At 39.7% G+C, this 22565-nt stretch overlaps 2 long non-coding RNA genes across 2 annotated transcripts in view; both read left to right on the plus strand.

The window, feature by feature from the left end:
- Positions 1-22565, plus strand: part of LOC138763622 (uncharacterized) — a 51139-nt gene that overhangs the window by 12428 nt on the left and 16146 nt on the right. The gene's annotated exons all lie outside the window — the stretch shown is intronic.
- Positions 14294-18011, plus strand: LOC138763627 (uncharacterized). The gene is made up of 2 exons (XR_011357687.1): positions 14294-15090; positions 17659-18011. It is a non-coding gene; the product is annotated as an uncharacterized lncRNA (long non-coding RNA).

A 22565-nucleotide genomic window follows, 5' to 3' on the forward strand; every position in this document is an offset into this window, starting at 1 on the left:
TAAACTTCATCCGATAAAGGTTTAAATCGTGTTCCTGAGCATTTTTAATTTTAACTAGAGGGGCATGTCTCAAACCCACCAACTTATCATAAATAATGGTTATTAAACCTTTGCCAGAATGTTGTAAACTAAAAATTGCATCTGATGCCCAAGGAAAATCAAGTATCTGAGATTGAAGAAAATGCCTGATTTGCAAATATCTAAAAAAGTGAGTATTTGGTAGATTGAACTTTCCAGAAAGCTGTTCAAATTACGCAAAGCTGTTGTCAATAAAAAGATCTTCAAAACGTTCAATGTCAAATCTAAACCATTCATGAGAAACAAAATCTTGCAAAATGGGTTGGAAAAGATGATTGGTTAAAATAAGGCTTGAAAGATAAAAAACCATGAAGGTCTTCTGAACTGCACCCATACTCTCACAGCATGCCTAACAACCAGATTATTAATTGGTTTATTCAAAGAGAAGGGAAGTGAGAATCCAAGAAGTGCTGGAATGGTTTTTTTTTTGCAGAATTCAGCTCCATTGCTATCCATACTGGATGGTCCGCTTGGTTATGAAAATGTAACCAAAATGAAAGGTTGCATATATTTACCGCCCAATTATAAAATCTTAAATTAGGTAGTGCCATGCCTCCGTTCCTTTTAGAATTTTGAAGATGAGATTTGTTAAGATAAGGGTGCTTACCCTTCCATAGATAGGATGATATAATATTGTGTCTCAGTTCACATAGTGCACACCTCACTAATATCACTTCTTCCAGATGATTGTGATTCCTGTTTTGTTAAAGACAGGACCCCAGCCACATCAGGTAATTTTCTGTTTAAATACACTAATGCCCATGTTGACTGATAGTCAAAGTTGGAAGCATGTGGAGTAGTTGGAGTTTCCAAGCATACAAGCTACACTAGATTTCCTTCCCATCCCATTAACAGAGACTCATTATTATCAGACTTTTTGCCACTACCAACAATGATCAATCAATTCATAAGGAATGAATTAAATGCGAATAAAAGTATCTGATCCACCAAAACAGATGATGACATTGAAATACTTGGTGAAGTAATCAAAATTGACTTATCATAATGTGAACAATTGGCTTTGTGTTGTATTTTTGTAAAATATTTGAGAGATTTCCATATTTTTAATCAAAAAATGAAAATCATAATCTAAAATTAAAAGCAGTACATTGGAGTATTCCCACAGTGAAGTGCAGAACTGTGGGGGGGTGGGGGGGTAGAAGAATAAAAGTAAAATAGACTATCCTGTGCAACATTCATGCATAAATTCATTATTTCAAATTAGTCCTGCTTAATAATTGGATACTTGATTCTGCTCTACTTTGTTTTCCTTGGATAAATTACTAAGCGTGTGTAGGTAAAGAATGACTCATCTCTTGGCCTCTGAGAATATACCTCACCTAATGCAGTTAGTACTAATGGATAGGTTTGGACAGTGCACACTGCTTTAAGCTTTCTTGTTAGTGATGTGCATCAAGTGTGACCTCAGCCAAATGTTCTTTGCAGCAGAAGATGTTTGCAATTGAACTTCCACGTTATACAATGAACCCTTGTTAAATATTGCTCATCCTTCTATCAAGCCAGATAGACCTTGATTTTCAATGTTCTATTGAATTTTCAGAATACAGGTTTTCATATTTATTATATGCTTTGGCTATTCAATTGTTCGTGTAGTTAAGGCTTGTGAGAACCTGTGCCTCCACCAACTTTGAGCAGTGCACTCCAAATTCTAATCACTCACTGGATCCAAAAAAATCTCCCCTTTAATCCTTTTACTCCTTACCTTAAATCTACACCTTTCATTTCTTACTATTCATCTTCCATGTGACCTTCAGCCTCTTCTGCGCCAAGGAAAACAAATGGAGTTTCTGGAAACACTCCATCTCAGGTAATATCCTGGTGAATCTCCTCTGTCCTTTCTGGTGGAATCATATCCTTCCTATACGTCCATAATGTTTGGGAAAAAGACACTTTTTCCTTTATTTGCCTCTGTGCTCCATCGTTTTGGATTTGTAAACAAACAATTCACATTAAGTGCACTTTCCAGATTTTATTCGAGGTTATTTGTATACATTTTGGTTTGACCTTGTAGAAATTAGAGCATTTTAGGGCACCATAATATTCGTGACATTTGTCGTCACATGCATTTGTGATTACTCAGGTATGTTTAATTGCTTAATTGGTGCAGGTAATAAAAGAGCTAGGCTTGCTTCTAGGCTTTTGATTACCTTTGGAGTCTGTCGTTGCAATTTTTCTCCATCAGGACCAGAGTTGTGTCAATGAAAGTCAAAGAAGCCAGTGTGAGGTTGAAAATAGAATAAAACATTAAGAGACATCACCCAAACCCCAGAATTACCAAAATCAACAGTTTGGAACATCATTAAGAAGAAAGAGTGCAAGTTCAGTATTCACAAAGCGACTGGTCTTCCAAGGAAGATCTCCATTGCTGATGACAGAAGAATTCTCATCATAATGAAGAAAAATCCCCAAGCACCTGTCTGACAGATCAGAAACTCTTCAGGAGGCAGTTGTGAATATGACAATGACTACTGTCCACAGAAAACTTTATGAACAGAAACAGAGGCTACACTGCAAGGTGCAAATCCTGGCAAAGATGATACACTTTGGATGTTGGGCAGTTCTTTTATGCCTCCACACTTTGCTCTTGCCATCACTCTAATTAATCTTGGTCACATCTGTCCACCAGACCTTTTCCAGAAATCTGCAGGCTCTTTTAAATACTTCTTGGTAAACTGTAATATGACCATTCTTTCTGTGGCCAACTAATAGTTTGCATCTTACAGTATAGCCTCTGTATTTCTGTTCATAAAGTACAATTTTATAAAACATTTGTTAAGCCATGGCTGCTTTATATTGTAGTCTTCTCGATATGAATGCTAATGTTGCTTTTGCCTTCCTTACTCTGACTCATTCTGCAAGTTAACCATTAGGCAATCATGCACTCAGACTCCTAAATCCCTTTGGATTTCTACTTTCTGTATTATCTCACCATTTAATAAAGAGTCTATGTCTTTATTGCTTCAACCAAAGTGCATGACCATACACTTCCTTACGCTACATTCTGTGTGCCACTTCTTTGCCCAACTCCCTCTGCAGGCTCCCTGCTTCCTCAAAATGACATGGCCCTCCACTATAATTTGCAAAAAGAAGCCATCAATTTTGTCATCAAACAATGTACATACCACATGAAAAGTAGCAGACTCAACTCCGACCCCTGCAGAACACCACTCGTCACCGGCAGGCACCTAAAAAAGACCCCCTTTATTCCCACTCTTTGCTTTCTGTCAGTCAACTAATCCTCTATCTATACAAGGATCTTACCTCTAAAACCACAGGCTCTTATCCTGTTTAACGGCCTCGTGTGCGACACTTGTTAAAGGCATTCTGAAAATCCAAGTAAATAACATCCACTGACACTCCTTTCTCCATCCTGCTTGTTACTTTCTCAAAGAACACAGATTTGTCAAGCAAGATCTCCGCTAAAGGAAACCATGCTGACTTCATGGTTATCATATGTTTTCAAGTACCTTGAAACCTCATCCTTCATAATGCACAATGAAATCTTACCAACCACTAAAGTCAGGCTAACTGACCTACAATTTCTTGTCTTGCTGCTCTTAGGGTAAAGTCTAATATGTCCTTTTTAATGGTTTTATTCGACTATTTCACAATTCCAAGAGTGTTTCCTTGATTTCTCTGCTGATCTGTTTCATCTCTTTCTACTCACATCTCCTCCAGTAAGATCCACTGCCATTAACTAGCATTCATCACTACCTCTCCCAGTCAGAACCACCATTGCTGATCATTCTTGATCTACCTTTTACAGCATTTGCTTTGTTCTCAGCAAAATCATAAAGGATCCCTGAACACACTCTCTTCTCATTTGCTGTCTTCAGGCAAAAAGGTACGGAAGCCTAAAGTCTGGCATCTGTGTTCATGAACTGTTTTCTCCAACAGCTCTCAGACAATTGTCAAGTCAAGTTTATTGTCATCTGATTGTACAAGTACAACTCAACGAAACAGCGTTCTCCAGTCCACGGTGCAAAAAGATGCAGACATACAACCAGACATAACACATACAGACAAATAATACATATGCAGGACAAGTATTATATCTATAAAATTTAAAAAATAAACATTGTTTTGTACAAATGAGTCTCAGATGGTTAGTGTGAGCAGTTCCTTTGGTCCTTCAGCTTTCTCACTGCCCTTGGGAAGAAGTTGTTCCTCAGCCCGGTGGTGCTGGCTCTGATACTCCTACATCTCTTCCCCTATGGGAGCAGCTGAAAGATGCTGTGTGCAGGGTGGAAGAGGTCCTCAATGATTTTGCGTGCCCTCTTCAGACAACAATCAGAGTAGATCACCTTGAAGTGGGGTGAAGGGGGAGAGAAACTCCAGTGATCCTCTCTGCCCCTCTTACGGTTCTGTAGATTGACCTCCAAACCTGCATGACCCCGACAGGAATACCACTGTAGAACCACCAAAAATCTATTTTCTCTATTGTAACATCACATTTTTTGTGCTAACTGCAACTGCAAAAATGTATCTATCCTTTTAGAGTTAAATTTAATTTACTTTTAAAGTTTAGACATGCAGCACGGTAACAGGCTCTTTCAACCCACAAGTCCTTTCCGCCCAATTACATCCAATTGACCTATAATCCCTGGTACATTAGAAGGAGGGAAGAAACCCATGCAGAAACAGTGAGAACATGCAAACATCTTACGGACAGCACAGGATTCAAACCTCAGTCCCATTTGCTGGAGCTGTAACAGCATTGCACTAACTGCTACGCTAACCATGCCGTCTTATTATAATTGTGTATTTTACGTACCTGTGTAGCTGCAACTAGCAAAAATGTCAGTGTATCAGTATGTTGTGCTTATGTATAAAATGTTTCCTCCTTTTGTTCAGGGTGTATATACTAGCCCACTGTACTGCACACTTTGGATTTGCTTTCGACTGTCCTCATTTAATGTAAAAAAAAAAGACTAAAATATTTCACAGACGTGGATAAGGTTAAAAGACAGGGAACCAAAGTTGTGATTACCAAAAGGATTTTCAGAAGTTTCTTTAAGTGAGAGCAGAGAGGCAAAGAGATTTGGAGGAGACATTTCAGGCATTCACATCCTGTTAAACTCTGGGTGTGCCTCCAATGCACCAGGCATAAAGAAGAGGGGTTGTGAAAGGACAAATGAAGTCAAATCAAGATTATTGTCACCTGATTGCACAAATATAACCCTATGAAACAGTGTTCTCTTGTCCTCAGTCCTAAACACACAGACACACAACCAGACATTACACACATACAGACAAACAATATATATTTATGCAGGACAAGATTTCATATATACAAATAAATATTGTTTCACGAATATGAGAGCATATGATCAGATAACTCATGCTGAAATATAATGTAGAATTGATATTTTGGAGTTTTAGACAAATTTGAATTTACCAATAATAACAAATAAGAGGTCAGAATGAAGAATGTTATGGTAGAGGTGATAAATGTACAGTATATATAGCTTCTTCTGGCTGTCCATCCCGTAGGATGATGGTGATTCCTGTCAGTCAGTTTGTGGGGTTTGATATGTGCATCCTGGAGGGGCTATACAGGCCGATCCTTGACAGGCTCTGCTGGCCACAGACTTGGCAGGGGAGGCCTGGAGGGGCAACAGGAGTGGAAGCTCTGTTGTGGCACTTCCTATGCCTTCTGTTGCCTCTTGGAGGTTTTTCTTGGCAGTTCCCACCTCTTTTCTGATGGCAGCCCTCCTCTGCGAGTGATCTTGAGACAGATCCTCCCATGTTGATGGGGCAATGTCAGCTTTCTGGAGACTCCTGTGCAGAACATCCTTGCACTGTAGTCACTGGTCTCCTCGTTTTTGGGTCCCACTGGACCGTTGGCCATACAAGATGTCCTTGGGTAGCCTTCCATCAGGCATTCTGACAACATGTCCTGCCAAGAGCAGTTGGACTGACATCACCAAGGTTGAACTGCTGGCATTCCAGCTCGAGAAATGACCTCGATATTGGAGACCTTGTCTCGTCAGGTGATCTACATTAGAGAACAAAGGTGATGCTGCTGAAGTTGGTCAAGTTAACATAAGTAACTCTGATATGGACACCACGTCTCACATCCATATAGAAAGGCTGATATGACAACGGCCCTGTACACCTTGCACTTGGTGGCCAACTTGATGTTCTGTGACCAAATCCAATCTTTCAACTGACCAAAGGCAAAGCAGGCCTTTCTGATGCTTGACTCAAACTCTACATCTAGAGAAGCTGAGGATGCTATCGTGCTGCCCAGGTAGCAAAACGTTGACAGGATTAAGATGAGGACAGTTGGTTCTTCGTAGGTTTGGCCAGGGGCCAGTTAGTACAAAACGTCCATCTTTTTCTAGCTGGTTGTCAGTCCACAGCTCTTGGCAGCACTGGCAAAGTGACTGGTGATCTCTTTTAAGTCTTTGAGAGAGTGGGCAACCAGTGCAGTCAGCAGCAAACTGCAGCTCATGTGCTACAATGTCCATGACTTTTGTTTTTGCTCTCAGTCTTGTGAGGTTGAGGAACCCACCATCACCCCTCATTGTAGGAAGACCCCTAACTTCAGGTCTGATGTGCATCCTGAAGAACAGCAGTGAAGAATAGTCCAAACAAAGTAGGAGCCAAAACACAACCCCATTTTATGCCATTGCTCATGGGAAATGGGTTTGACAACTCACCACACATATTGATGTGGCCTTCCATACCTTCATGGAACTGACAGATGATGTTGGTTAGGTGTGGGGGAGGCAACCAAATTTTGGTAAGCACTTCTCTACCAATAGCTTCAAACACTTTGGTTAAATCAACAAATGTGACATCGAGGCTTCTCTGCTGCTCAACACATTTCTCTTGAAGCTGCCTCAGTGAGAAGATCATATCCACTGTACTCTGGCCTGTTTGAAAACCACACTGACTTTCTGGAAGGATGTTGTCATTGATGTTGACACCAAGCATCTAAGGATGATCTTTGCGAGGCATTTTCCCGCAACTGACAGAAGAGAGATGCCATGATAATTATTGCAATCTCTCTTGTCTCCCTTGTTCTTGAGGATGGTCACGAATGATGCATCTTGGAAGTCTTGTGGTAGTTCACAACTTTGTGAATAGCTGGTGCAGGCATGATGTCAGTGTGTTTCCACCATACTGGTAGATCTCAGCTCCAATACCATCAGGACTTGGTGCTTTGTTGGGTTTTAGCTGTTTGGTGGCTTTGATGACTTGGTGAAGAATAGGAAGAGCATCTAGCTCGAACAATATGGGTCGAGGGTGTACTCTGACCAGTGCTTCATCAGTGATTGTTCCTGGTCTAAACAGCTCGTAGAAGTGTTCTTGCCGTCTTTTCATGTACTCTGACTTCTCAGTGAAGATGGATGTTCTGTCTGCTCAGGAGTTGTGAGGTACCTTACTTTGATGGACCATACACAATCTTAATTGCTTCATAGAAGCTTCTTGAGTCACTACATCAGCGAAGACTTGTAACTCCTTGGCCTTGTTTGCCCACCACTGGTCTTTCATAGCTCGGAACTGCCTCAGCAAAGTTGATTTTGCTCTCAAAAATTGACTTGTTTGGAACTTGAGTTTGGGTGTCAAAGAGCAGATTGGTTGTTCTCATCAAACCAGTCCTGATGCTTGCGCTTGACTTTCTCCAGAGTGTCCTGGGCAGTGCTGTAGACAGTTTATTTGAAAACATTCCAGTGCTCAGTAATATTGTCTGGTGGATTCTCAACCAAATTATTTAGCATAATTTCCTTGGAGGATTTCAGGGCATTAGCACACTCATGGTGTTTCAATTTGATGGTGTTCAGCTTTTTGAGTGGTTTGGCAGCCATCAGTCTGCATGGTCAATAAATATAGATCCAATCACACCATTTTATGATCAGTTGAGCACTCAGCTCCTCGCTCAACTCTGGTGATACGAACGTCAGGGATGTCTCGTTGTTGGGTGATGACATAGTCAATGAGATGCCAGCTTTTAGATCATGGATGCATTCATGTGCATTTGAGGTTATTTGGCAATCTGAACAGTGTGTTATTTAATGCACCGTTTGAATTCTATGCACATTGAGAGAAGCAGTAGACCGTTACTGTTGCCAATCCCTTGACTTCCGATCAGACCAGGCCACACAATGGACTCCTTGCCAACCCGAACATTAAAGTCTCCCAGCAACAGCAGCTTATCAGAAGTTGCCACACTACTGATGGTGGTTTTCAGCTCACCATAATATGCCTCCTTGATTTCACTGGGATTAGTCAGAGTTAGGAAGTAAATGTTGACTATGGTGAGGTGGCGTTTTGCTTGCAGAGTTATTCACAAGGTCTGGATTCGATCATATACAGCAACAGGCAGGGCTGGTAGCTTTGCTGCAAGGCATTTCTTGGTAGACAAGCACACACCAGATTCTCTTTTTCCCTCTGGGCCTGCAAGACCAGAAGAATGTGTACCCTCCTTTCTCTTCACAAAAGAGACTTGCTCTCTCCAGCAAGTCGAGACTCCTGGAGAGTAGCATTGTCCATTCTGTAGTCCTTGAGCACATGAACAAGTGCAGTACGTCTCTCTGGGTAATCAGGAATAGTATTGTCCAACAGAGTTTGTGTATTCCACGAGGCAACAATCGGATTCTGCTTGTGATTCTTACCATTAACATTGGCCTATTGCCAGTCATGGCAGACTGGCCATGTTGGTATGAGCGGGCTTTGTTTGAGCCACTTTTTCTCGGCCTTTCCCTAATTCTAGGGTGAGCAGTGCCTCCCTAAAGAGTGTTGCCTCACTCTTCCCCTGCTGCCTGCATGCAGACTTGTGACTACGACTCCCAGCTGGTCAAGCCTACCACTTCGCCATTTGTCTGTAACTACAGGACTTGGGTGTGTTGAGGATACCCCACTCCTCAGAATGAAACAGCATGTGTGTGAATGGATTTTAGGTTAGTAGGGGGTTGCACAGGTCTAGACCCACCCTCTCGGCATTACCTACCAGATCCAGCAGCATGGTGAGGCTCAAGATGTCTGGGGGAAGTTCTGTTGAGTGGATGGCCAGACCAAGTTTCACGGTACATGCTTGCTAGATGGCCGTTGACCCTACAAGAGGGTTAATCTGCCCTTTGATTGATCTTGTTTTTCACCCTGCAGGGTATCTAGCCACCCTCCACACCTGGCAAGCCTGGTGGAAGAGTCAATTTAGTCGCCGACCATCCGATCATATTCTGAATGTGTGTGTGTATTTTACATATAAGTATATATTACACATACATACATATACATAGATATGAGAGTTGGCAACAGAAAACTGAAGTTGTGGCAGAGGCAGATAATGTGTCTGAGGGAAAAGAGTAAATGAGAAACAGTGAGAACACTCATTAAAATTAAATCAAAATGGTGACTGAAACTGAGCAGAAGGTCAAATAAGGTAACAAGATTCCAGACTCTTAAGTGTAAATCAGAGGAATAAAGGGGAATGGAATTACTACAAACAGCATATTTTGTGCTGACTGACTTGAGATGACATCCTTTCAATGATAGTTTGAAGCTAAGAATTGTCCAAGATTATAAATGAAATCAGAAACGTGTCAGATTCTGGTAAGCTTTAGATTCAATGTAATGGCCTGAATTATTGAGTGACACAGACGTCCTACCAGAAGAATGTTCTTCCATCGGCTTTTTAAAGAGCTACCGAGTTAGTCTTCTTGTTCCTCTTCCCATAGTCCTACAATTTATCTTGGCTTTATCATTTTCTTTTGTTATTATTGAATCTATCACCACCATTCTTTTAAACAGCTGGCCCCACCTTTGCAGATGAAAAGCAAAGGTCAATGAAAAAGAATAGTGTTTGATACCACTGCTTTCTTCCTAATTGCCTCATTCCAGGTTATTTTTTTGATCTTTCAGAATCGTTTTCTTCCTAAAATAATCCTGGATACAAAATAATCTGAAATTTATGATAAATATCCTCCCACTTTCTCGAATTCTTAGATCATTGAACTCTTTATAGATAATAATGTGCATTTCCACAACCAGATAATTGAACAGAGTAAAAGCCATTACACTAACAATCTTGAAAGAATCATAAACTTAAACTTTGATTGGTGCTGCACATAATCAATGTCAATGAGATTTTTGTTTACTCAATGATGCTAAAGCTGTTAAATGCAATGATGTAGAAAAGTGACTCCATTTGACACTTTCTGAAATATATAAAGATGTTTACTATGGGATAGAATCATGAATATGAACAGCAGGATAAGTAAAATGTGTTGGATTTCCTTTGTTTTGTGGCCATTAATATTCCTTATATCTACACTAAGGTTTGAATGGATTCTTCCTATTTGGACCTGACTTTCACCATTCATCAATCAAATTGAATGTTTTTTTAAAATCAATGAAAGTAACAAATAGGGGCTGTTATTATGTTGTTCCCTCGACAAGCCTGCACAGAATGTATATTTGGTTGAGACAGCTTCTCCCTGCACAGAAACCTGCCTATTTTTTTTCTCTGGAAGATAGGGTCGATAAGAGATCTTATTCAGTTAAGAAAAATATGTTGTATCTCTGTGGTGATTGACATAAGACTGATTCTTGTGCAGTTTATCATTAAGTAGATTCCCCACTTTTTGCAATGCCATTGTGTTTTAACACTATATTGCTTGAACACTATATTGTTTTACAAAGGGTAAAGGTAAGGTTCTATTATTGTCACATAATTCTACATTTGGAATGTAATGTACATGAAATTCTTTAACTTTTGTCTACTGTAAGGCAGACAGAGTCGCCACTTTGTCCAGTGCCCTTCACAGAAACCTGCAGCACCTGATGTTCCTAGACGGTCTCCCCTCCAAGTACTGACTAGTCCTGAGACTGCTTAACTTCCGAGATCAGACAATCTCTGGCGTACTCAGGCTATTAGGTGCTGTAAGAACTGTTGCCATTTCTCATAACACGTACTGAGAGAAATTCCAAATTCTGAAAACTTAGCTTTGATTATCCAATAAGAAACATTTTCCTTACCACAATAATCAATAGAAATATTCTTATTGTCAGTCTTTTGCAGAGAAACATGTGTGAAGAATTAAATATTCAAAACCTCCAAGAGGAATAATTATGCTCACTCATAAGCTGCCCTCATATTGACTTAGTTGGTAATACTAGACAATGAAGATTTTGCTTCCAGAACATTTTTGAGTGTGTGTATTTTATGGATTTTGAACTGCTAATCATGAAAATCTCCTTAAAACATTCCTATCATGTACCGTTTCTTTAGCTATAACCTATTTTTGTGATTTGCTGTCATATTTTAATCCTACTTGAAGCATTCAAAACCATGAAGAGCAACATGTCATTGAAAATTCCTTTTCTGCATTTGCACTTGAATTTCTTTCCTGGTGAATTTGGGGCAGTCAATGATGAACATGAACATGGACACTGACATGAGAGGCATCAGATGCTGAGTACAATCGAAAATCAGTGCAAAACATTTTTAGGTCAGTAGAACTAATGCAATATGTCAGCATCATTATGTGATTAAATATGCTAAGTTCAATAAAAGTTGATTTAATGTTTCTCCAACTTCCTACGTGATACAGCAAATCTGAAATTATCTTTGTGTTCAGCTTGAAGTTGTTTATCATAATTTTCAATTTTTTCAGGAAGCAAATACTATGTTACCCTCCCCTCCTGGGCATTCTCTTCATAATGGCCTTTTCTGGCCCTACTCTTTGAGATAGTTTTATCACTCTATTAGGGTTGAATAATAAATATCCTGTTTGTTAATTTTACATTGCTTTCAGTGTTAAGTTTTGGAATATCATGCTTGGGACAATGATCTTTTCTAATATATCATTTACATTATAACTTGGTTTATAAATATATTGTTCCCTTAATATCTAGTGAAGGCAAATACTTAATGAATATTACTTTTCTATCTAACCGTTTTTGGCCTCCATTTTTACTTCCTAAATTAATGTTTGTTTCTCTCCATTGAAACCTCCTCTGCCAATTGCATTAATCTGCACACAGTACACTTTCAAGCATCTTACAATTCCCATTTCACAAAAACCTATAGATTTTGCTTCAACCATGAGATTGTGGCAAAGGGCTCCAAATCCTTTGGGAAGACAGTTTTCAAGCTTGGCTTGCATCTTCATAGAATTGGGGTGGTCATCCTCAGTATGAATAAATCAACAGCTAAGGTAAACATTTAAATAAACTATGACATGCCCTGAGTTTTAATTATTTTATACAAGTTTATTATCAAACAATTATGAGGTTAGCATTTCAATTGAATCAAAAAATACCATAGGGATTTAATTTCCTCTGGTAGTTTTTCAATGAATCAGTTTGCAAAAAATTTCTTCATGTACTATTTGAATACCATGATCATTCCATTTCAAATAAAATTGCTCTAAAAATGGATAATGACTATTTTGGTGTAGAAAAGAATTATACACAAACATGTCAATTAGTTCACTGTAAGAAAATATACCAAGCCTGCTGTTTTTTATATGGTCGTACAAGAAGAAGGAAGCATTTATCTTGATGCTCCAGCTTCTCTCAGTTACGCAGTTCAGAACATCATTGATAGAGATATTTAAGAATGAAACCTTCTACTTTATTGGGCCGAAATGATGATTTGATTGAAATAACAGAAGAATGAGTTATGTATAGGAAAATAAAATATTGTTTAATTGAAGTATTATATACTTGAATCTATGCAAGATACTGATTTCATTTTAATTGGAGTGTTTAATCCAGTTACAAATATCCCATCGTAGAAGGGATATTTGCAGGTCCTAAAAAGATTACAAATGGGTTCAGTAGGATATCAGGGATCAAAATTATACTCAACAAGGGAATTAAAAAACACATCATGATTTAAATGAGGTGATTAGATGGGATTTTTATTTTATTTTATGCACAATGTGGTTGATATCTGGAGCTCATTCCCAAAGGAATTGTGGAATCAGATACAACACCATGTATAAGAGATATTTAGGCAGACAGTTAAATAAACAAGTAGGATATAAACCTAATTTGGACAAATAGGCTTTGTGTAGATGGGCACAATGGTCACCACTGACATAGTGGCTGAAAGTCCCATTTCTGTATTGTATAATTCTATCGCTCCATGATAGTGTGAGCTTCATTGTATTCCAACCTTCGAATTTGTGTTTTAGTAGACTAATTTAATCTGACGAATGATACAATGGCAAAAACCACAAGATGAAAAGACAGGATAAAGCTGATAAGTGTATGTTTTCAATTTTATTTGATGGTTTATATCACTATCAGAATATAATCAGTCACAGGCATATTTTCCTGGTAAATAACCTGGATGTTAAATCTCATATGATGAATTGAAGTGAAACTATAACAGCGATTAGCCAAGGTTGAGGGAGAATAAAGGCAGAAACTGTAAAATGCAGTAGATTATCAAGTATACTGAGTTAATATAAAGGGGATTAATATAACATGACTAGAACTTTGAGTGATGTCTAGTTGTAAAAATACAAGCTTCCCTCATCTCGTTCTCTTCTTTGGATTGAGATGGCATGGCGTTGATGGCTGTGACCTTCATGGTGGCTTAGGTTCCCACCTGGCACTGATTTTTGATTTAGTGCTGATCGGCTGCGCTTGTCAGAGGCTGCAAGGTGCTTTCTATGCGCGGCTGGAACAGCTCAAGGGCAGTCTGGGGCTGTATCTGCCTCCTGCCTGTCAGGCTGATAACCATCCTGTCTGCTCGATAGAGAACTTAGATTCTGTGTCTGCATGACTGACACCAAAAGATGCTCTAATGTTTCCAAATGTGAGGGAAAGATTTGCTCCAGATTCTATGTATATCTCAGATGATTCATTTGAAAATGCGGTGAGATTTTGTGGCAACTTGAGATAGTGTTATTCATTAAAAGTGTCCTTAATTCACTAAAAGATCAATTGCATTGTTCAAGATATGAAAATATGCCATGAGTAATAAAAATATATACATTTTCAACAATCCACTAATACCGTTCCTCTTCGATAATGTGACACCTGTGTATCTTGCCACTTTCTTCTATGTTTCTCAGAATTCATTTCTTTATATGTTCTACCTCAAGTCCCAAGCAATCAAAATATAGATTTTTCCTAAAACATAACAAAAAATTGAAGTACTTTTAAAAGAATCTTTGTATATAAAAATAATTCTTGTTATTGTTTCCTGTTTAAGGATGCAGGATGTATTTTAGGAATGCAAATATTTAACAAAAACACATGGAAGTTTATACCCCATCTCACTGCTGTTCATTATGCCATTCATTATTATGCCATGTGTCTAGTCCATAAAACACTTAAAACTGGTGCTAATAGCTATGACCTTCATGGTGAATAACATTTCATAAGGTTCAATTTCTTATTAGTCCCAGAGGTATGAAGCCAGACCTCACACAGTCCATTCTCTCAACCTGTTCTCTGTATATTTCTTGATCCTATCTTTACTGAAACAAGACATTAACCATGAATAGCAGACTTCATGCTTGCCACATTCAACATGCAAATTGATCTTTCAACCATCATGATTCTGATATATTTACTGCTCTAAAGATTTTCTTATTCTTAATCCTCCTTCCACCACAAAGAAAGTAGGTATCTTGCCTAATCACAGGTTTTCCCAAAGACAAGTCAGGTAGCTATTAGGAGGGCCACAGTGTCAGCTTAAACCATTCTTGAAGGGAAATAGCAAATTACAATTGACCACCTTCAAGAAAAGTTTAAACTAATAAAAACAATCCAATATAATCCTCCACCTGTACTTCCTTTTTGAGTTAAAATTAGAAAACATTGTTCTAGCCAATTGGCAGTGGGAATTTGGATTTCTGTTTTCCCTGTGTACAGGAACAAATGATAGTTTTAAGATTGATAAATTGATCAAATATTTTTAGTTAAAGGACATTAAGAAAGAATTGGCAGTTACTTGGAGATGTGGTGCTGATCAATCATGCTCCATTTCATGTAATGGTGCACAACCTTTTATGAGAGAAGGTAGGTTTACAAATCTAAGGATACTCATGAGAAATGAGGTTTGTTTTAGCTGTACATAGCAATAATCTATTTTTTTTATCATGTTATAAGGCAAAATTGTAATAAATTCCCCTTCTTGCTACTCTACTCACTCCCATCATCAGATTCCCAGTGTTTCCTTCCATTTTGCTGGTCAGGTATTCACAGTGACACAAGTGAAACATGAATGTTGTGACTGTGGTTAAAAACACGGAAATGCTGGAAGAATGCCGTCACAGCATCCATAGGAAGTAAAGAAATATTATCGATGTTTCGGGTCTGAGCCCTTCTTCAACGTATGATTAAAAAGCAGGCAGGCACCTGGATAAAAGAAATGGCAGGGGGAGGAGTACAGACCAACAGACAAAAAGTAATAATTGGAGAAGAGGGCAGGAGAAAGGAAAATTTATTTGGGGGGGAGGGGAGGTGGGGTTGGCACTGTGAATGCAGAGCTGGGATAAAGGACACGGGGAAAATGGAAGAGAGAGAGTAACAGGGCTAGAGGTAAGAAGACACAGGGAAAAATGAGGGGAACCTGTCTGCCACAATAGTGGGGATCCCCCATTTCAATTCCCCACCCCATTCCCTTGCCGACTTGTCTGTCTATTGTCTCTTGCACTGCCAGATTGAACCCACTCACAAATTGGAGGAACAACACCTCATATTCCATCTGGGCATCCTCCATTCAGATGGCATTAACATTGACTTTTCCAGTTTCCATTTCCCCCCCCCCCCCACTCCATTTTTCCCTACTCCTTCTTTCCTGTCCACTCTCTCCCCCAATCAATTCTTACCTTTCCTTTCTCCTGTCCAATTCTCCATAGCTAATTATCACCTTTTGTCTGTTGTTCTGTACTCCTCCCCCTGCCATTACTTTTACTCAGGCACCAGCTTATTTTTTTTCTCATACCTTGAAGAAGAGTTCAAGCCTGAAACATTAGATAAATATTTTTACCTCCTATGGACTCTGCAAGACCTACTGAGTTTCTCCAGCATTTCTGTGTTTTTACTTATTCAAATATGCAAAAGAAACTGTGCCCACCATTACTACAGTTCATCATACAAAAACACACACATGTCCTCCAGTAATATTCCCTGGTTACCTGTGTTCAATAGTATCCCGGTATAATACAATGACAGGCCTGTACCCTGGACACCGTTCCCAAGTATTAACAGAATTGAACTAGTGATCACCCATACAGCTCTCATGTTATAGATTAACAAGAGCCTATACCCACCTATTCTGTAGCTCATTGTTATACAGAAAGATACCTCTGTCCTCCAATACTGTAGCCTGGTTGACGCACAGTTAATAACTCGAGAGGCAGAGACAGAGTCACTGATTTACAGGCTTTTATTCACAATGGACAGGGACCTCATCCTGTGCCATGACTTGGGCTTTCTGGGGAAGGCTTTATACAAGGTCAAGGAGGGATGGGCCACAGGTACAGTCACAGAACGGGAATTCAGCAGTTCAGCACATTGGTTACACAGTGATAGATAGACCTGTGTTCAATAGTACTGTATCCCAGTATTACACAATGACAGACCTGTACCCATGGGCACTGTTCCAAAGTATTAACAGAATTGGACTTGTGATTACCTGTACTGCTCAGTAGAGTTAAAGAACAACAAGAGTCTGTGCCCACCCCATTATCATATGGCATCAGATCTGAACCCAGCAAAACTGTATCAGTTTCTATAGTGACAAGCCTATGTCCACCAATAGAGTGCACCTTCTGCTAGAGTTGGATGTGGGCCCATAATTGATAAGCCCTAAAAGATGTGACCACACCAAACTTGGTTCCTGATCTTTGTTCACTTGGTATCATCAATTAGAGTTGTCAGTTGGATCCCTGGTCTAAGACCCTGCATTGGGATGTCCTAAAGGTCTCCATCAAAAGGTGGACCCAAGGAACCCAGGTGCAGCACCAGATGTGGCCCAGTGACCTGGATGTGTTGTTGGCTGATAAAAGTGTAGGCTGAACAAAGCTAATCTGCAGGCCTGATGTCGCACCATATGTTGTGTACCACAGGCTTAGTGGCAGTAGTTTAAGAATGCCACCAACCTTCCCTTTCAATTTTTGCCATATGGGATCTGTGAGCAAAATGGCCCATCCCTGTAACCCAAATGGAACTAGCCTAGTCAGCATGAACAAATTGGGCTGAAGGGTCTGCTTCCATGCTGTAGAACTCTGAAAGAGACTGCAGATGCTGAAATGTGGAATGAAACACAGAATGAGGAAGAACTCAGCAGGTCAAGCAGCAGACTTGTCTGCAAGTCAACGAATCGGGTCAGGGCTGAAAGGGAAAAGGAAAGATTCCCAGTGTGCAGCAGTGCAAGAGGAATGGGAGAGAAGCTCATAGGTTATAGATGGAACCTGCATTAGAGGATGACAGTCATGCGGAACCCAGAGGGGAAAGGGAATGGGAAGGGTAAAGAAATCAAGGTGTACAGGTTAGTGGTTTGGAGAACATGAGTGTGGGTCCTCTGAACTTGGAACATTCAATTCTTATATTGTCGACTTATTGCACCTTTTGCCTTCACAGATGCTGACTAATCCACTGAGCTCCTACAGTATTCTGTTTGCATCCTGTCAGTATATCACTATATTGAGTACATTGAGAACATAGATTGCAGCTTTTAAAAGAAGAATAGCCCACTGGAGCTTTTGTGTTAGGTCAAAGGCTTCCACCTAAAATGGTTTCCAGAGCCAGTGGTACCCTTAAGAAGAAAATTAGCAAAACTGAAGAAAATCTCTTGTGTTTTCGAAGGCTGTGATGCATCTAAGGTCATTTGTTCACCTACCTTCTTGAGAATGAACATGAGGGGAATCATGTAAAAATGTTTATTTTGTACATTAAACATTCCAAATACAAATAAACTACATTAAATTTACAAATTTGTTGTGATTCACTTTGCTGCTACAAAATACATGGATAAAAACAGAAAACATGACTGCGCAGTACAGGCCCTTCAGCCCATGATGTGATAGAAACCTACTCAACAAACAAGAGTAGGGAGGGGAAATAAATCAACAAACATTGTACTTCTGCTTCAGATCCTATCCAGTTAACTGGTGCAATGTGACCAGGTGGATGAGCATATGATTGGGCTTGGCTGTGGTCCTTTCCACAATCAAAGAGCTAATTAATGCTTATTGTCAAGGGTTAAACATGAAGAAATTTTTAAAATGGATGTGGTAATCCAACAGCAGAATATCTTAGTTTAATACGATTAGTAGGAATTCAAGAAGAAGTTGATGAGAGTAAAATATGATTTTTTTTTGCATGTGGCTGGAATTCATAAACGTATCTGAAATATTTACCGGCAAATTTCTCGTCAGATTCTACCTAATGACTAAGTGTAATGTTGCCATATGTCAATGTGCAGAAAACTAGATTTTCTCATTTTTCCTTCTGAATTAACCAAGATTGAAAGCAAACTTAAGACATAAATTCTACTCTGTTTATGCAATTTACTGTCTTGGTTTCCACCGTGTTTGGAGAGGAAAAATTCATTTGATATTAATAATGAATTGAATTTAATGCAGAACAGGTGTCTCTCCATGACTGCTGATAAAATAAGTAAGTTCTACCCACTCTCACAGCAGCGGAAACTTAATTAGTGATATTAAATGTGGTTGCTAAATTAATAAATGTACTGAACAGCACAATACATTCAGCTGTAATGAAAAACAAGGTAGTATCGATAGGCGTTGCCACAGCAATGGAAACATGGAGATTGAACTTAGTTGCACAATTAAATTGTTGAATTCCTACTATAGTTATTGCAGTTAGGTGCTGAGTCAAGGTTGAGAAGTACTTACTTTGGCTTGGCTTCGCGGACGAAGATTTATGGAGGGGGTAAATGTCCACGTCAGCTGCAGGCTCGTTGGTGGCTGACAAGTCCGATGCGGGACAGGCAGACATGGTTGCAGGGGAAAATTGGTTGGTTGGGAAAAGGCAGTGGTGTAGCTTGACTCTTGGTGACTGACTTTATTACCTAAATGTACTTCAGGAAAACCATAAATTACATTAGGAACCAAAATAAAAAATGATGAATGCTGGAAATCTGAAATAAAGGAGAAAATGTTGACAGATCCATCAGCTGTGGGAAGTCTGCAGGTGCTGGAGTCAAGTGCAATACACAAAACAGACCCAAAAACCTTTACTTCCTATGGATGCAGTATGTCCTGCTGAGTTTCTGAGCATATTTATGTGTAGCATCTAAGGCTCTACATTCATCTGAACACCCTCTGTCATTTTCCATCAGGTCAAAGGAGATATTTGCAGCACGCAATCTGCCCCACCCCTTCTTTCTCAACATCCCAAAGAGATTGTTCCTTTTAACAAAGAACTTCAAACATTACAGCATTGTGCAGACCCTTCAGATCACGATGTCATGCTAACCTATATATACCTACCAAAAAAAATATAAACCCACCCCCCCACCTCATAACCCTCTATTTTTCTTTCATCCATATGCCTGTATAAGAATCTCTTAAATGTTCCTTTTGTTCCTGCCTCCACCACCACCACCCCTGGCAAAACATTCCAGGCACCCACAACCCTCTGTAAAAAAAACTTACCCCGATGCCTCTCCTAAAATTTTCTTTCTTCATTTTGTGCAGATGGCCTCTGGTGTTTGCTACTCTCACCGTGAGAAAAAAGGTGCTGGCTGTCTACCTTATCTTTGCCTCTCATAATCTTGTAGACATCTATTAAGTCACCTCTCATCCTTCTTCTCTCCTAATGAATAGCCTAAGCTCTGCTAACCTTGCCTCATAAGACTTGTTTTCCAATTTAGGGAACATGCTGGTAAATCTCCTCTGCACCCTTGTAGTGTGGATTGTGGAGGGTCGTGTGACCTCTCCATCTAGAACCTGGTGGGAGTGTGGATTGTGAAGGATCATGTGACTTCTCCATTGGAACCTCACGGGAATGTGGATTATGGAGGGTCACATGACCTCTCCATTTGGAACCTAGTCGGAATTCGCATCACCTGCCAATCAAGGTTGGACTCTGCCCATCCATTAGTGTGCACCTGACTATTGGCCTTTTAATCATCTTGTGATTATCTGGGATAGACCCTCCAGCTTACTGTACTATAAAGTCCATTACATGCAGGACCTCTTCCTCTTTTGCTCTTCAGTCCTGAGATGAACCCTGCTCTACTCCAGGTTGTGAACTGTGGACAGCTGGAGGAGTCATTGATAAGGTGTGCTCTACACAAGGATCCGGGCTGTTAGTTAGCATTGGAGCCATGCCCACATTAGACAATGAATAATGGTATACAGTTGCTAGTATCGGTAGTGTTAAGTCTAATGTGATTGGGTTGTACAGTGTTTGTATGAGTGTAACCAGTTGCTAGTATTTGTAGTGTTAAGTCCAATGTGACTAATTATACTGTGTTTTGTGATTGAGAATACAAGTATGTGTATTCCCTGTTGCGATCCCTTTACATATGTTTTAATAATGATCTTTCTAGTGTTCAGCCTGTGTCCGGACTTGTTGTTCTTTGAACCCACCAAACTTCCCCACCCAACAACCCTATCCATGACTTCCACATCCTTCCTGTAATGAGGTGACCAGAAGTGAACAAAATATTCCTAGTATGCTCTCTGTAGCGGCGATATGGCAGCACTACAATTCCCAGGAGGCATCGAACCAGCCATGTGATATCAGTGCATGATGACATCAGTGTGTGTTGAGTGTGTCATTCTGGCTTTTAAAAGGTTGCACAGGTGATGAAGGGTAAATCCTTTTGATTCACTCTAGAAACAGTTTATGTGGTAATTTTGTCATCTCTACTGTGATTCCAGCATTCCGACCTTTGGCACCAGGAAGATGAATGTCAAGTTCGAGAATCATCTCTACACTTGGCCATTTATTATACCAGCAGTATCCTGACCTTTGCTTGGTGCAGATTTTCTTCAAGTTCATACACTCTTTGTTGGCTAATAGATGGAACTACTTTTCAGACCTTTCCTCTGGCAGCTGCCTATACCCATGATCTGCACCTTCAAACATTAAGAAAACTAGTAGATGAATTCTCCAAGCTGTTGGAAGATTTCCCTGAGATTACTACTCAACAATTTTCTTCCTCCATAGCAAAGCACGGTATTAATCATCCCATTTGTACTAAGGGCCCTCCTATCCATGCTAAAGCATGCTGCTTGCCTCCAGAGAAGGTGCACTTAGCTAAGGAAGAGTTTGCCAAGATGGAGGAAAGAGGCATAATTTGTAGATCTGACAGTCCCTGGGCATCTCCATTACATATGGTCCCAAAATGCAATGGAGGTTGGTGACCTTGTGGAGATTACAGGCAGCTTAATGACACCACCATCCCGGATCATTATCCGATACCTCATATTCAGGATTTCTCAGCTAATTTGCATGGAGCGAAGACCTTGTCCAAAATTGGCCTTCACCAAGTACCAGTAGAGCCAGAAGACATTCCAAAAACAGCAATAATTACCTCATTTGGGTTGTTCAAATTTTTACAAATGCCATTCAGATTAAAGAATGCTGCTCAATCATTTCAACGAGTAATGGATGCTTTAGAATGTGGTATCACCAATGTCTTCATTTACCTCAATGACATTTTAGTGGCCGGTGGGACTCAAAAAGAACATTTGAAACATCTTCGTACACTTTTCATTCATTTTCAGAAGTTTGGACTGACCATCAACCTGGGTAAATGCATTTTTGGACAAGAAATTATTGATTTCCTAAGGTATAGAATTACTCAGGAAGGCGTGACTCTGCTACCATCCAAAGTTGAGGCCATTACCAAATACTCAAGACCTGCTACGGTAAATGCCTGCAGAAATTCTTGGGAATAGTAATTTTTTAACATTGGTTTCTTCTGGGAGCAGCTCATATCATTGAAGCCTCTTTTCGAATCACTGTCCAGAAATGCCAGAACCATCCATTGGACTGAAGAGGGAAACAATGCCGCCTTGAAGATGAAAGATTTGCTGATTCATGCCACTATACTCAACTACCCAGTTTTAAATGCAGCCACCACACTTTCTACAGACGCTTCCAATATGGCCATAGGAGGTGCACTTCATCAATATTTCAACGGGCAATGGAAACCGTTAGCATTCTTCAGCTGCCATCTTCGTGAAGCAGAGAAGAAATACAGTGTATTTGATAAGGAACTTTTGGCCTTTTACTTTTGTATTCGACAATTCCATTATTTTTTGGAGGGCAGAGATTTTACTATGTACACCAACTATAAGCCCTTAACATTTGCATTTTCCAAGGTCGCAGAGCCCTGGTCAGCTCAACAACAACAGCAATTATCATTCATTTCAGAATTTTCCACAAAAATATATTTTTCATAAAAGACAATATAGTAGCTGATGCACTTTCCTGCTCTGCTCCACTCAAGGTTTTGTCTGTAGATCAAGGTATTGACTACACAGCTGTGGCCACGGCCCAAGAAC

This window comes from Narcine bancroftii, chromosome 1 (assembly GCF_036971445.1).
Source record: "Narcine bancroftii isolate sNarBan1 chromosome 1, sNarBan1.hap1, whole genome shotgun sequence".
NCBI classification, from domain to species: domain Eukaryota; kingdom Metazoa; phylum Chordata; class Chondrichthyes; order Torpediniformes; family Narcinidae; genus Narcine; species Narcine bancroftii.